Genomic DNA, 13,325 nt, shown 5'->3' with positions numbered 1-13,325 from the left:
TCTAAACAACTTTCACTGGGAAGGTTTTTCATGTGCAGGAGGAAATTATTGGTCAAAGCCAAAGAGAGAGACAATACCCACCTGGTGGTAAGAGCACTCACCTGAGATGTGGGAGACCCAGCTTCAAGCTGCTGCTCTGAATCAGGCAGAGCAGGGAGTGGAATCTGGCTCTCCCACACTCCAAATGAGTGCTCTAACCCCTGGGATGTTCTGCATGGGGGTCAGGGCCCCACTCTAGGTTTTTGTGAAGAACTGCAAAAGCTCTTGGTTTTATCCAGCTATGAAACTACAACAAAAAACCTACATTTTTGCAGGATGGGAAACTGTTTCCCACCTAGCTCCATTTATAAGATTTGTGTTTTTGCAACCGATTGTCTTCCGGTTCTCATTAATAAATAACTGCTCCAGGTGATAAACCCTCCTTCGAACCACCTGCTGTTAACCTCCAAGAAAAGTATGTTGAGAACCTTGGTATATAAACCGGACTTTTCTTTGTTTAAGAAGGATGTGCTCTAGGCTAGGTTAACTTCTTAAAATCAACACAAAAACCAACAAGCAACAAAGGGATCCAGCTTTATGACTCTAGTGGTGAAGAGACTGGCCAAAGCATTATGGATTAGTCACGCTCCTATCCCTTTGGGTCTCAATAGAACTAAATGGGCCAGAACAAGTATTTGATGCTGCCAACTTTCAGCCAAATGGGTTATCAGGGTGTAGAACCACACAATTAAATGTGTAACTTCAAGTGCAAAATGCAAGATGCCTGAGCCCTAGGCATCAGTTAGGGATGAGGAGTACTCTTCAGGACATAAAACATGTGATGTTTAGTTTAATGTTCCACATTTGTTTGTTTTGCTTTTTGTAATACATTTCATACACTCTCTCATTTGCAGAAATTATCTTCGCCAACAATGGGTTGGAGTATTTATCCCAATTTTCTCAGTCACCACCAGTTATTCGATCTGAATCTTCTCCCAGAAAAGACAGGTACAGTTTCGATATGCAAATTATAAAATATATGAACAGTTGTTCTAATGTACAATAACTAAGTAATTCAAACACTGTGTAATGCTTGCAAAGTAAAATTGATTTTGTCAACTCGGTAATAGACACATGATAGTAATATTAAGTAAGATAGCACAGCCCTGATACAGGAAAGCACTTAATTCTTATTGACTTCAAAGGGACTTCAGCATATGCTTAATTTTAAGCGTCTGTGTGATTTTCAAAAGCACATAAGTGATTTAGGAGCACAAGGATACATGTGCCTAAAGCACTTAGATGCTTTTGACAATCTTGTGCCTGTGCTTAAGTACTTTCATGAATGGGGGTGTTTTTCTGAATTGAGGTCCATATAATAGTAATGAGAAATAATGATCCTTTCATTAAAAGAATCAAACAATTGCTACAATAGGCCTGATCATAGTCCTTATGCATCCAAAACTCCTACACTAGTCAGTAGGAGTTTGGGGTGAGGGTGGGATCAAAGACTGCAGGATTGTGTGGAATGAACAAGAACTTGTATCAAACTGTAACAATAAGTTAAGCATAAAGAATGACAATGAAAATACATTTGTCTGTTGCTCAGTGTTCTGCGTGATTTGCCCCCTTCCTCCCCACTCTTTTCTGTGTGTTTGTGTCTTTCAGTAAATTTTTTGGTGGGATTTTCAAAGACACTTTAGGGGATTAGGCATCAAACTCACTGGACTTCAATGGCAGCAAGGCAACTAAAACCCTGAGAGCAACTGGAAGTCCCAGCCTTATCAAATGAGCTCTAACTTATTTTTTAAATCTCGTCTTTCATGTTCCATATAGTGGGATGGAATATACTTGTGCACGCCCTTAGTATTCTTAGGCCCTGCAAACATTTACACACGTGCTTAATTTTGCATGTGACTGAATAGCCCCATTGGCTTCATTGGAGCTACTCTTGTTTTAACGTTAAGTACTGTTTACGGGGTGACTGGCCCCTTTAAAGGGAAATGGGCTCATTTCACCTTGTGAGTTATCTGCTGCATGGGCGGCACGTGAACCCCCGTTCAGGGAGGCTAGTTACCTGCCCCACCCCTTTCACCCAAGGCCCTGCCCTCACTCCTCCCCTTCTGCCCTCCTCCCCCCCACTCCCACCCACCAGGGCCAGAGGAGCCCTGAGCCCCCCACCGTGGACAGAGGAGCCCCAGCTGGCCTGGCCAAGCCACCCAGAGCCCCAGCCCACCCACCTGAGCTGCCCCCAGCCTGCCCGCCTGAGTCACCCCAAGCCCCGGCCCACCCATCTGCACTGCCCTGAGCCCCAGCAACCCAGAGGAGGCCTGAGCCCCACTACAGCCTGGCCCCAGGGCCGTGGCAGAGAACATTAGCTCCCCAAACCTCCATTACCACCACCCATGATCATCTGCCTCCCAGCTGAGGCTGTTGGTTTAGGGGTCAGGTAAAACCCTGAAGAGCACCTGTCCTTATAAAAGCCTGGAAGAGGGGGTGGATGTGTGTGTGTGTGTTCTCTTGTGAGACTCCCGGGGAGTGAGAATTAGTAGGAATCCCTGAGTCAGGACACTGGGTAAGAGCAGTGAGGGGAAAGCCTCTGGGAACTGTTGCCCTTGTTGGTATTTTGCCCAAGTTTCTGTTTAATAAATTGTTCCCTGAGGCAAAGGCCTGAAATAGACTCTGGGTTGGCATTGATCCTGGTCAGATAGCACAGAGGTGTACAAATGTATGTAAATATTTGCAAGTTTGGAGCCTTATAGCCTTGACTAATCAAGGAAACCCCAACATTTTGAAACATCCTCTAAAAAGACTAAATGTCAAGGACCTTATGAAATTGTACCTGTTGACGAGGTGGCAAGATAGCTAATAATATCCAACAATGTAGTGTTGCCAATTCATGAAACTAGATGTTTTTCTTAAAGCCCCTGCTCCTGGAGCTGGGTGATCATTTGAAAATATTAGCTTTCATTTTCTTTTAAACTATATTTTGTGCCCACCTGCTTATGGAGAAAAACTTGAAAATGTAACCTGAATATCTATTCTACATAGGTTTTTATACCATACTCATCACCTAATAGCTCAAAAACCAGAAGGCAAATAAAAAGAACCCACATTTTATTATTATCTTTTAAAGTCTTATGGTTTTTGAGGCCTGACTCATGATTTCTGACTGCTTGCAGTTGGCAACACAACAAACCAAAATATCATTTCTAAAATCGCATTCTTAAGGAAATCTGATTAAATTAAAACAATAGGAAAGGCTTTTTATTGAAAAAATAAGGAGGGAGACATCTGTGAAAATGAGTATTTTGGATGAAAAAATTGAGTCTGGTGCAACCTTACCTATGGTGCTTTTCCCACTCTACTGTAATACATGTGGAGCAACCAATTTGCCAGGTGCCCAAGTGCTGAAACAACATTGTATCTAACTTTAACATTTTTAATCAAAATTAAATATAGGCAGTCATATTTTCTTGGTATTTCTATCTTCATCTACAAAATGAGTACATGTTCTTGTTTGAGTTCCCTAGTAATAAAAGATGCAGTTTCATCAGATTTGTCTTCAGTCACTTGGAAAGGACAACTGCAGTCCACATTTTGGAACCCCACAGAATACACTCTGCCCATGGGCTGCACTGTTGCACCTCTGTGTTTATATTTATTTCTAAGCTTCTTGGGAAGGAAGGGGATTTTGCACTGTTGAACTGACTCTTTTCAGATACAGGGGAAAAGATTTAGAGGGAGGAGCTTTTAAAATCGGGTAGTTGGCACTGATGAGTTTAACAGGATGCTAAAGTTTTGTTAAACGATTCTAAGGAAGACGAGAGTCGTTTGTAAACAGGAATAAAAAAAATAGTGTGTGAAGGGGGGAAACCTCTGTAAAGGCTACAGTGAATGTGGCTTATAACATTCTTTCACAGCCGCTAAGCTTGCCTTTTATACCCAGCAGAATGTTACGTAGTTTGAGAGCAGCTGGGTGGCCAGTAAAAGTTACACAGGCAGCAGCAGCCCTGATATGGGAGTAGAATGGAGGTCTTCGTGCAAAGCATTTTCAGCAATAACTGATCAACAGCCTAGGAAAACACTTACTGCATGGACATGCATTACAGTTTCAGTGAATAAAACAGTTAAAATTATTACAGAATGTGTTGAGGTCAGTAAGAGAATAGTCTTTTATTTCTACGTATCCTGTTCACACCCAGCACAGGTCAGTAGAAACCAAAAATCATCTAATCTTACATTGTTTGATATCCTGTGTGAAATTAGATGATTCCATTGGAAACTGGACTACGAGGCACAGGTATACACTCTGCAAAAAACTACCCTCACAAACAGAACTAACTAAACTGCTTGTTGGTAGTATCAGGAGTGATCACCTCTAAAGAAATGCTGTGTGAGGAAAAGCCCAATGCCTATGCAATAGCTGTTCTGTGCCTTAAAAAAAACAAAACACATACACACCTCTCCACAAGGCTTCCAACCCAGTCACAAATTTTGGAAGAAATCTAAAACCTCCTGCTTCAGGCTTTAAACCAATCTCTAGCTATTAGAAATTAGGAAAAGACCTTCATGGGGGGCAGATTATCCCACATCTGCCTGCAGTAGGGTTTCTTGATGTGGGGTTTTGTGTGTGTGAGAGTACAAGTTTGGTTGATAAAGGTAGGAGTGTTGATGTAATACACTTAGACGTCTGTAAGGTATTTGACTTGCAACCACGTGACGTTTTGATTTTAAAAAAATCTAGAACAGTATAAAAATAACCTAGCACACATTAAATGGATTAAAAGCTGGCTAACTGATAGGTCTCAACATATAATTGAAATGGGGAATCATCACTGAGCAGGTGTGTTTCTAGTGAAAGGGGGAGTCCATCCTCAGAAGCAGTGACTCTGAAAAAGATTTGGGGGTTGTGGTGGATAATCAGCTGGATATAACCTCCCGGTGTGATGCTGTGGCTAAGAGAGCTAATGAGATCCTTGGATTCGTAATCCAGGGAATCTTGCGTAGGCATATATAGGTTATTTCATTTGGCACTGGTGCGACCGCTGCTGGAATACTGTGTTCAGTTCTGGTGTCACTGATTCAAAAAGAATGTTAATATATTGGCTTGATTACAGTCTGTAAGTGCCTACATGGGGGACAAATATTTGATAATGGGCTCTTCAATCTGGCAGAGGAAAGTATAACAAGAGCCAATGGCTGGCAGCTGAAGCTAGACAAATTCAGACTGGAAATAAGGATTAAATTTTTAATGGTGAGGGTAATTAACCATTGAAACAATTTACCCATGGTCATAATGTATTCTCCATCACAGGCAATTTTTAAAACAAGATTGGATGTGTTTCTAAAAGATTTGCTCTAGAAATTATTTTGGGGAAGTTCTATGGCCCGTGTTATACAGGAAGTCAGACTAGATTACCACAATGGTCCTTTCTAGTCTTGGAATCTATTAAAACCTTCCTTTAATACACCTAGTGCTACCCACTATCAGAGAAAGGCTACTGGGTAGATAGACCTTGGGTTTGATCCAGTCTGACAATTGCTATGTTCTTATGTTACAGTCCAGCACTTTTTACAAGCATAAAACTTGTTTTAAGAAATGTTATATTCATGGACTGAGACCATAGGAAGTCTGGCCATGATTATAATCTCTCCATTAATGTCTGCATGGCTTCTATCTGAAAGAGGCACAATGGGAAAGATTTATCAGGAATCTCTTAAATATTCCATTGCATGGTTCCACCTTGTTAACTGAAAGCAGCTTGAAACAAAAACAGCTTTTCCCTAACAGTTGGTACTCTTTAGCATAACAAGAATGAAACAGCAGCATATTGTTAACGCAGGAAGGAATCTGTGGTTTTCTCATAATACTTTAAAACATGCTAAAAACAATACCTTTCTATAGCTATAAAATTAGTGTTTAGGAGAGACCAAGACGCATGTTTATAAGCATCACTCCAGGCTAGGCTCCTGCAGGCTGGAGTTAAAGGTGCAGAAGGGAATAGTGCAAAAATTCATTGAGGCTTCAGAACTAGCCTAGAAATACTGAGCCTCTTCATTCTGAATATCTCTTTCCTTTTTCCAGTCTTACAGGACCATTCCTGATTACAGCTGAGCCACAATCTAATACCAAGGATTGAAACTAGTTTAGTTCAATATCACACTAGATCCATGTCATATAAAAATCAAGAGAATGGAGTCCTGCAGCACTGAGATGAGTCACTATCTTGTGATGACAAGACAAAGGTACTAACGTCAATCATTGAGAAATCCAGAGTAGATCCAGGTTCCAACTTCCAGAGGGGAGGGACAGCAGAGAACAAAGGATCTGAGGTCTAGCCTGTGGAAGGGAGCTGAAACCAGAGTTGCAGCCACTGAGAAGTTACAGGTACAGTCTGAGAGAGAGCCAGGATTTCAGAAACTGACAAGACTCTTCCAGTGAAAGGAATCCAGATACAGACATTTGATTTGGGTAAAATACAAATTGCATCTTTTAATTCCCAAATCAAAAAGCTCTAAGGCCAGGTCTACACTACCGCGGTAGTTCGACAGCTGGCAATCGAAGTTCCGGGTTCGATTTATCGCGTCTGGTCTGGACGCGATAAATCGATCCCGGAAGCGCTCGCCGTCGACTGCGGTACTCCAGCTCGGCGAGAGGAGTACCGCGGAGTCGACGGGGAGCCTGCCTGCCGCGTGTGAACCGCGTCTGAACCGCGGTAAGTTCGAACTAAGGTATGTCGACTTCAGCTACGTTATTCACGTAGCTGAAGTTGCGTACCTTAGTTCGAATTTGGGGGTTAGTGTAGACCAGGCCTAAGCTTCACATGCAAAACCTTTTACAAACACAAGCCCACAAAAGCAAGGAAATGAATAGTTAACAAATATTACATTGCCCACATCATAAATAACACATTCTTACCCAGTATAAATAAATCCACGTCATCACAACACAACACTCTTAACTCTGACACACAAATTGTTGCATTTTATTAATGTATTTTTTTATCTTTGGGGGGGAGGTTGTATCTAAATATTTCAAGGGATGCTGTTAAATAGAAAATATTATAAGTTAATATATTTATAAATGAACGGTATAATTTTTGGTAGATAACAATGCTATTTCTTGAAAACAGATGGAGTTCAACAGAAACAGCACAGAATATCATTACTTAATGGTAAACTTATTTATGTATGTGGATTTACATGCGAGTCTGGGTAATGCATTATTAATAGGTACATACAGAGAACCCAATTCTTTGTTGTCTTGTGCCTTCCGTAGCCATTACCTCCATGCACAGAGGAGGTAAAACTCTACTAAATCAGAATAGTAGAATTTTACACTGACTCTGCACTCACATTATGCAGGCAAAAATGGCCATGCAAAGTGCAAAACTTTGAAGAACCAGGTCTAGATTTTTTTCACACAAAGAGGATTTTTTTTTATATTTTGGCGGTGGTTATATTTTGAGATTACTGGTGAAGAAATAGTGTGTATTTGGGGTCAGATTTAAGTGTGTTGTATTGAAATATGCATTTCTTTATAAGAATAACATGTTTGTTACATGAGTAGTACAAAATTTCTTGCTTTTCATAGACTATCAGGGTTGGAAGGGACCTCAGGAGGTCATCTAGTCTAACCCCTTCTCAAAGCAAGACCAATCCCCAAATGGCCCCCTCAAGGATTGAGCTCACAACCTTAGGGTTAATAGGCCAATGCTCAGACCACTGAGATATCCCTCCCCCGAAGTGCTTGAACTCCACAGTGAGACAGTGTTAATACTAGAGCTGGGTGAACAATAATTTTTGGGAGGATTGTAGAATAATGTATTTGAAAACCATAGTAATATCAGTACATTGGGTGACAAATATTATTCAATCAACTCTAGTAAAAGCTAGCATTATGAGCCCAGGTATCCTGACTCAGTCTAATGCCCTAGACCACAATGTCACCCTAGACAAGTCCAATAGCCTGCTTGAGCATCAGTTTTCAAATATGTAAACTCATGAAAATACCTATGGATTCTTTTTATTGTGATGGCTCCTAGAGGCATCAGCCAGGTCTGAACCTCTGTGCTAGCAATTCTATAAATATATAGAAGATGACACTCCAAGCCCTATATATTGTACAGTCTAAAAGACTATAGATAACAAGTGGATGAGATGAAGAAGGGGTTGGGGCACGAGGGACAGACAGAGTAACAAATAATAAACTGTGTACAATTCTTAGCCAATCAAGAGCAATAATCACAATTTGCCATCTGCCTAGCGGTTATCAAGTTGTAGTTTATTGCATGCATTTTTGAAGAGGGACAAGTTTGGTGGCTTGATGGACTTGAACTGGGATTTTTTTTTCCCAGTTATAATGGGTGGCCTGGGAGAAAGTGTGAAAGTACTTGTCAGAGAAGTAGGCGCTTGTGGATGATGGATTCTCCCGTCGCTTCGATGGAGGGGTGTTCAGATAGTATTGACTTAAGTTATTGGTTTATTTGTTTTTATGGCTTCTCACCTGGGAAGCAAGTCCAACCCTGGATTTGCAAATACAGTTGCAGGTCTTGCAAGTGTAGTCATTGTTGAGGGGCGGGTTTAAGGTATTGGCCTTACAATGTGCTCTCTTCTCCTGCAAAGACCTCCCATGCCACTCCTCAAAAGCGGACACAGCCTCATGGCACATACCTCTCCATCGGGGTCTGTCCAGTAAAATGAGTTCCCAGGTTTTAACAACTATCTTGCATGCTTTGAGCTTGACCTTCAGGGTATCTTTGTATATGAGGATTTGTCAACCTTTAGAGCAGCTTCCCATGCTCGGTTGGCTGTAAAGCACCACTTTTGGTATATGTGAAGCCTCCATGCAGACCACGTGTCTGACCCAGTGAAGGGTCAGTGACGTTGAGTCCTGATCATCATGCTTTCAATACCAAGAATTTGGCACCTCTCAAGGATTTCAGTGTTGGGAATCCTGTCCTGCCGCTTGATGTTGTAGATGGATCTTAGGCAGCAAAGGGGAAGCTCTCCAGCTGTTTGGTGTGACATTGGTAGAGAATCCATGTCTCACAGGCATAGAGGAGTAAGGTGAGAACAACAATGTGGCAGATTTTTATCTTGGTTCTGAGGCAAATTCCATGCTCCCTCCAGAGCCTGTAGGTGAGCCTGCCAAATGCTAAGCTGGCCTTTGCCAGGCGATGAATGATCTCATCATCCAATATGGTGTTGCTGGAAAGTATGCTACCTGAGTAGCAAAATTTCATGACTGAGTTGAGGGGTGTATTGTCAATTGTCACAATGGGATCATGATGCTAGTTATGCTGGTGCTCTGTTACTGGCCGGTACATGACCTCCATATTTTTCAGGCTGATTGTGAAAATAAAGCATTTTGAGGCGTAGGCAAAGCAGTCTATGAAAGCTGAATGTCCTTGAGTGTGTGTGCGCAATGAGGGCACAGTCATCAGAACAGAAGTTCTCTCAATAGCTGTTCATTTACCTTGATATGGGCCCTGAGTTGCTGTAGATTGAATAGGCCCCCATCTAATCTAAACTGGATGTATATACCTTGATCAAAGTCTTGGAATGAGAACAAGAGCATGGCTGAAAAGACAATGGCAAAGAGGACCGGAGCCATTACTCATTCTTGTTTGGCGCCGTTGGTGACAGGGAAGGTTTCTGATGAGTCACCACACTCCATCATGCTATTGTGAAATGAGGGGATGACAGCAATTGTCTTCTCTGGGCAACCAAATTTATGGAGTTTCCATAGGCCCTCCTGATTCATCATGTCGAAGGCCTTGGACAGGTCAAAAAACACCATGTACAGATCCTTGTTCTGTTTATGAGCCTTCTGTTGTGTTTGTCAGGCTGCAATAATCATGTCCATGGTGCCATGGCCAGCATGAAAGCCATACTGTGACTCTGGATACACCAAGTCCACTAGGTGAGAGACAAGCCTCTGGAGGACAACCCATGCATGAATCTTCCCCACTATAGGCAGCAGTGAGATTCTGCGATGGTTGTCACAGCTAGATATGCTTCCTTTTGTATAGAGGGATTAGGAAGGCATCCTTATACTCCTGGGGCATGATATCCAGTTCCCATATAGTCTTGAAAAGGCTGGTGAGTTTCATGACCAGCTGGATACCTCCACATTTGTACACTTCAGATGGAATGCCATCAGGGCCTGGAGACATGTCCGTGGACAGGGGCTTCATGGCCTTAATAACCTCATCTAAAGAAGGGTCCATGGACAGCTCCTCTAGGATAGGATGATACAGTCATGGCTTCGTCATATATAGTGGACTGACAGTCCAAGAGACTTTCAAAGTGCTCTGCCCAGCGAGAGAGAATATCACTTTCATCTGTGAGCAGCTGGTTACCATCTGCTGTGAGGGCAGGGGCTGTACCACTTGACTTGCGGTCATACGCAGCATGGAGACATTCGTAGAAGGCTTTCATGTCATGCTTGTCAATGGCTTCCTGCAGCCTTCTGCTCCCACCAGTGATTCTTCATTAGCCTTAATCAGATTTGTAGTGCATGTTTGGCCAATGGTACCTGGCCTTCTTCATTGCTGATTTCTTGTCCAAGGAGTAGAACTTGTGTGTGGCGTGTATGGTCTCCTGTAGCTGGTCTGTTTCAGGATCATTCTCATCGAAACAGTCTTGGTGTTTCCACCTTACAAAGTCACAAACCTTGGATGCCGTATTATATGTCACATCTCTGAACTTCTGCCAGGTTGCCTCAATATCTGTGGAGTTCTCTGGGACATCAGATAACTCGGTCTCCAATGTCTATACAAACTTCGCTTATTTGCTGGGGTCTTTCATGGCAGCCACATTGATCTTGTGTCATTATTAGATAGCTAAATACTGTGTGCATTCAAGAATTTACCAGTGGTAAATATTATTGTCCCTGTTTACAGCCGGGAAAATAGGCTGAAAGAAAAAATTACCTGCCATGGGTGGGACTGTTTTCATCTAGTGGATTAGGCATAGGCCGTAGTAATGAGTTCCTCTGTATTCTAATAGACAGTTTTTCCATCGTTTATGATATATTGTACTTTTCTTAAAGCTCACAATCCAGGATTCATGTGATTACATAAGAACGCAGATTTCTAGCCCTCACAGTGGCAGAGAAAAGCTTGAAAATATAACTTCTAAAGGCTATGACACCAAATAAAAATACCTAAAAAGTTATTTTTAATTGAAAAGAATCTTGTGTTTTTTAAGCCAATCTCAGGATTTTGGATGTTAGACTCATGATTTCTGAATGCTTGCGGTTGGCAGTACTGAATCTAGCCATAAGATATGGGTGAATGTTAATGAGAGGTGCAATTCTTGGGTTAATTACTTTGATCTATTCAAAACCCCACATTTAAGTGCTTCCTTCCCCCACCCACTGACTGACTTGACTTTCTGGTACTTTAAAAATGACCAGTAAGTCAAATTTTTATGACTTATGTGAGCTGGCTCCCCAACTGACAGATTTCCTGAAATTCCCCAAGTTATCCTTTATAAAACAAATTCTAGTATTCGATCCAATCATTGCCCAAAACAGAGCAACATCACTTGTATGCTAGCATGGTTTGGGCAATTACTCTCAAATAATGTTGCACGCTTTTTAGAAGCACACACAGCTATTCCTCTGAATAAAGTAAGAGCAAGCTTACCAAAAGAGAACTGCAGCAGAACAAAAGAAACTGCTGCTGAGACAAAACTCAGAGATCATGCTAATGAACTGATTTCCAGGGCCAGTGTGGAATACAGCCCCCTTCATTATGTACTGGCAGAAGGAGCTCTCCTAATTGACTCTTACAGCCTCTCCCTTTTCCTGAATCTGTCTGTGTGCAAGAGCAAAATAGGAATACAATTAAGTTTGGGTCCCTAGTATAGTGTAAACACCACTGGGCCCCAGCAATTAAGGGACAAAACAAGTCTTTCCAATAACTACCGGCAATTTAACTTCAGCTGACTTGTGTAACAGAAGCACCCTTTTATGTGAGCATCTTTTCAGGGATCTCTTTTATTTGGGGACAGGAAATACTGTTTCTACCTATGTCCCAATCTATGTATTCCTCACCTTGGGGTTACCTTTGTTACTGCTAGACTTTGGCTATTTGGTAAATTGGGCTATTTAAAGCAAGTTGACATGCTGGCAACTCTATTTCCTTTTAATGTTACTACAGGCTTTCCCTATGCCAAGGGCCCTGGTGCCTGTCCTACAGCAGAGCAGTTTAGCTGTGCTCGCTACTTGGTTGAATATGATCGTCAATGCCTTAATGCTGAGCTTAGGAGCAGTTTTGTGCAGGGCCAGCTCTAGGTTTTTTGCTGCCCCAAGCAAAAAACATTTTGGCTGCCCCCCGTCCCAGCCCTGGGCTCCTCGCCGCACCCCCCTGCTGCCCCAGCCCTGGGCTGTCCGCACCCACCCACCCACACCCCCTGCCGTCCCAGCTCTGGGCTCCCTCATTCCCCCCCACCATTGCCACACACACACACCTCCTGCCGCCCCAGCCCTGGGCTCTCTCCCCCCCCCACCTGCACCCTCCTTCCGCTGCATCTCTGGGTCACTGGTAACTCACTCCCACGGCAGGTCATTCAGCATGAATTTTAGATGTGCACAGAACACAGACAGGATTGGTTCCCATATGGTTACAGAACTGCAGTAAAGTGGAACAATTTTCAGCTTGTGTGATTGGAGGATATCTGGCTGCATATTATAAGACTGTCCTACATAAATGAGGAAAAGTTGAGGTGCCTTTATTATTCTTTTCTTCCACTCTTTCTTTCTATGGGGAATTTGCCAATGCAATATCACTGTCTTCCTTTTAAACAAACAAACAAACAAACACTGTTGAAAATAGCAATTCCAGTCCTAATAACCACTGGGAAGCATTTCTTGCTCAATTTTATCCTACTTTTTCTACAGCAAGTTACAGTGGATCAGTATATTTGATTTGGGAGAAATGAAGTAACAGCTGCCCAAACTGAGCTTGAGCACTCCTGAATTTTGAGGTGTTCAAATCTGGAAGGCAGGTGCTGGGGGTGGAGGGGGAAGGGGGCTGTGGCTCCGTGGGGGAGCACGGCAGCATGTATGCAGCAGTGTGTCTGGCGCTGCACGGAGCCAGACATGCTGGTCTGAGTGGCACGGTAAGGGGACTGGGGGGGTTGGATGGGGCGGAGGTTGGGGGGGGCAGTCAGGGGCAGGGAGAAGGGGGGGTTAGATGGGTCAGGGGTTGGGGGGGCAGTCAGGGGACAGGCAGCGGTTGGATAGGCATGGGAGTCCCGGGGATTTGTCAGGGGACAGGTAGGGGGTGGGGTCCTAGGGGGGAAGTTGGGGCGGTCTCAGGAGGGGGCAGTTG

The sequence above is a fragment of the Emys orbicularis genome, chromosome 3 (genome assembly GCF_028017835.1).
Source record: "Emys orbicularis isolate rEmyOrb1 chromosome 3, rEmyOrb1.hap1, whole genome shotgun sequence".
In the NCBI taxonomy this organism is placed as follows: Eukaryota; Metazoa; Chordata; order Testudines; family Emydidae; genus Emys; species Emys orbicularis.
The sequence above is the reverse complement of the archived record's forward strand: the minus strand, read 5'-3'. Positions refer to the sequence as shown.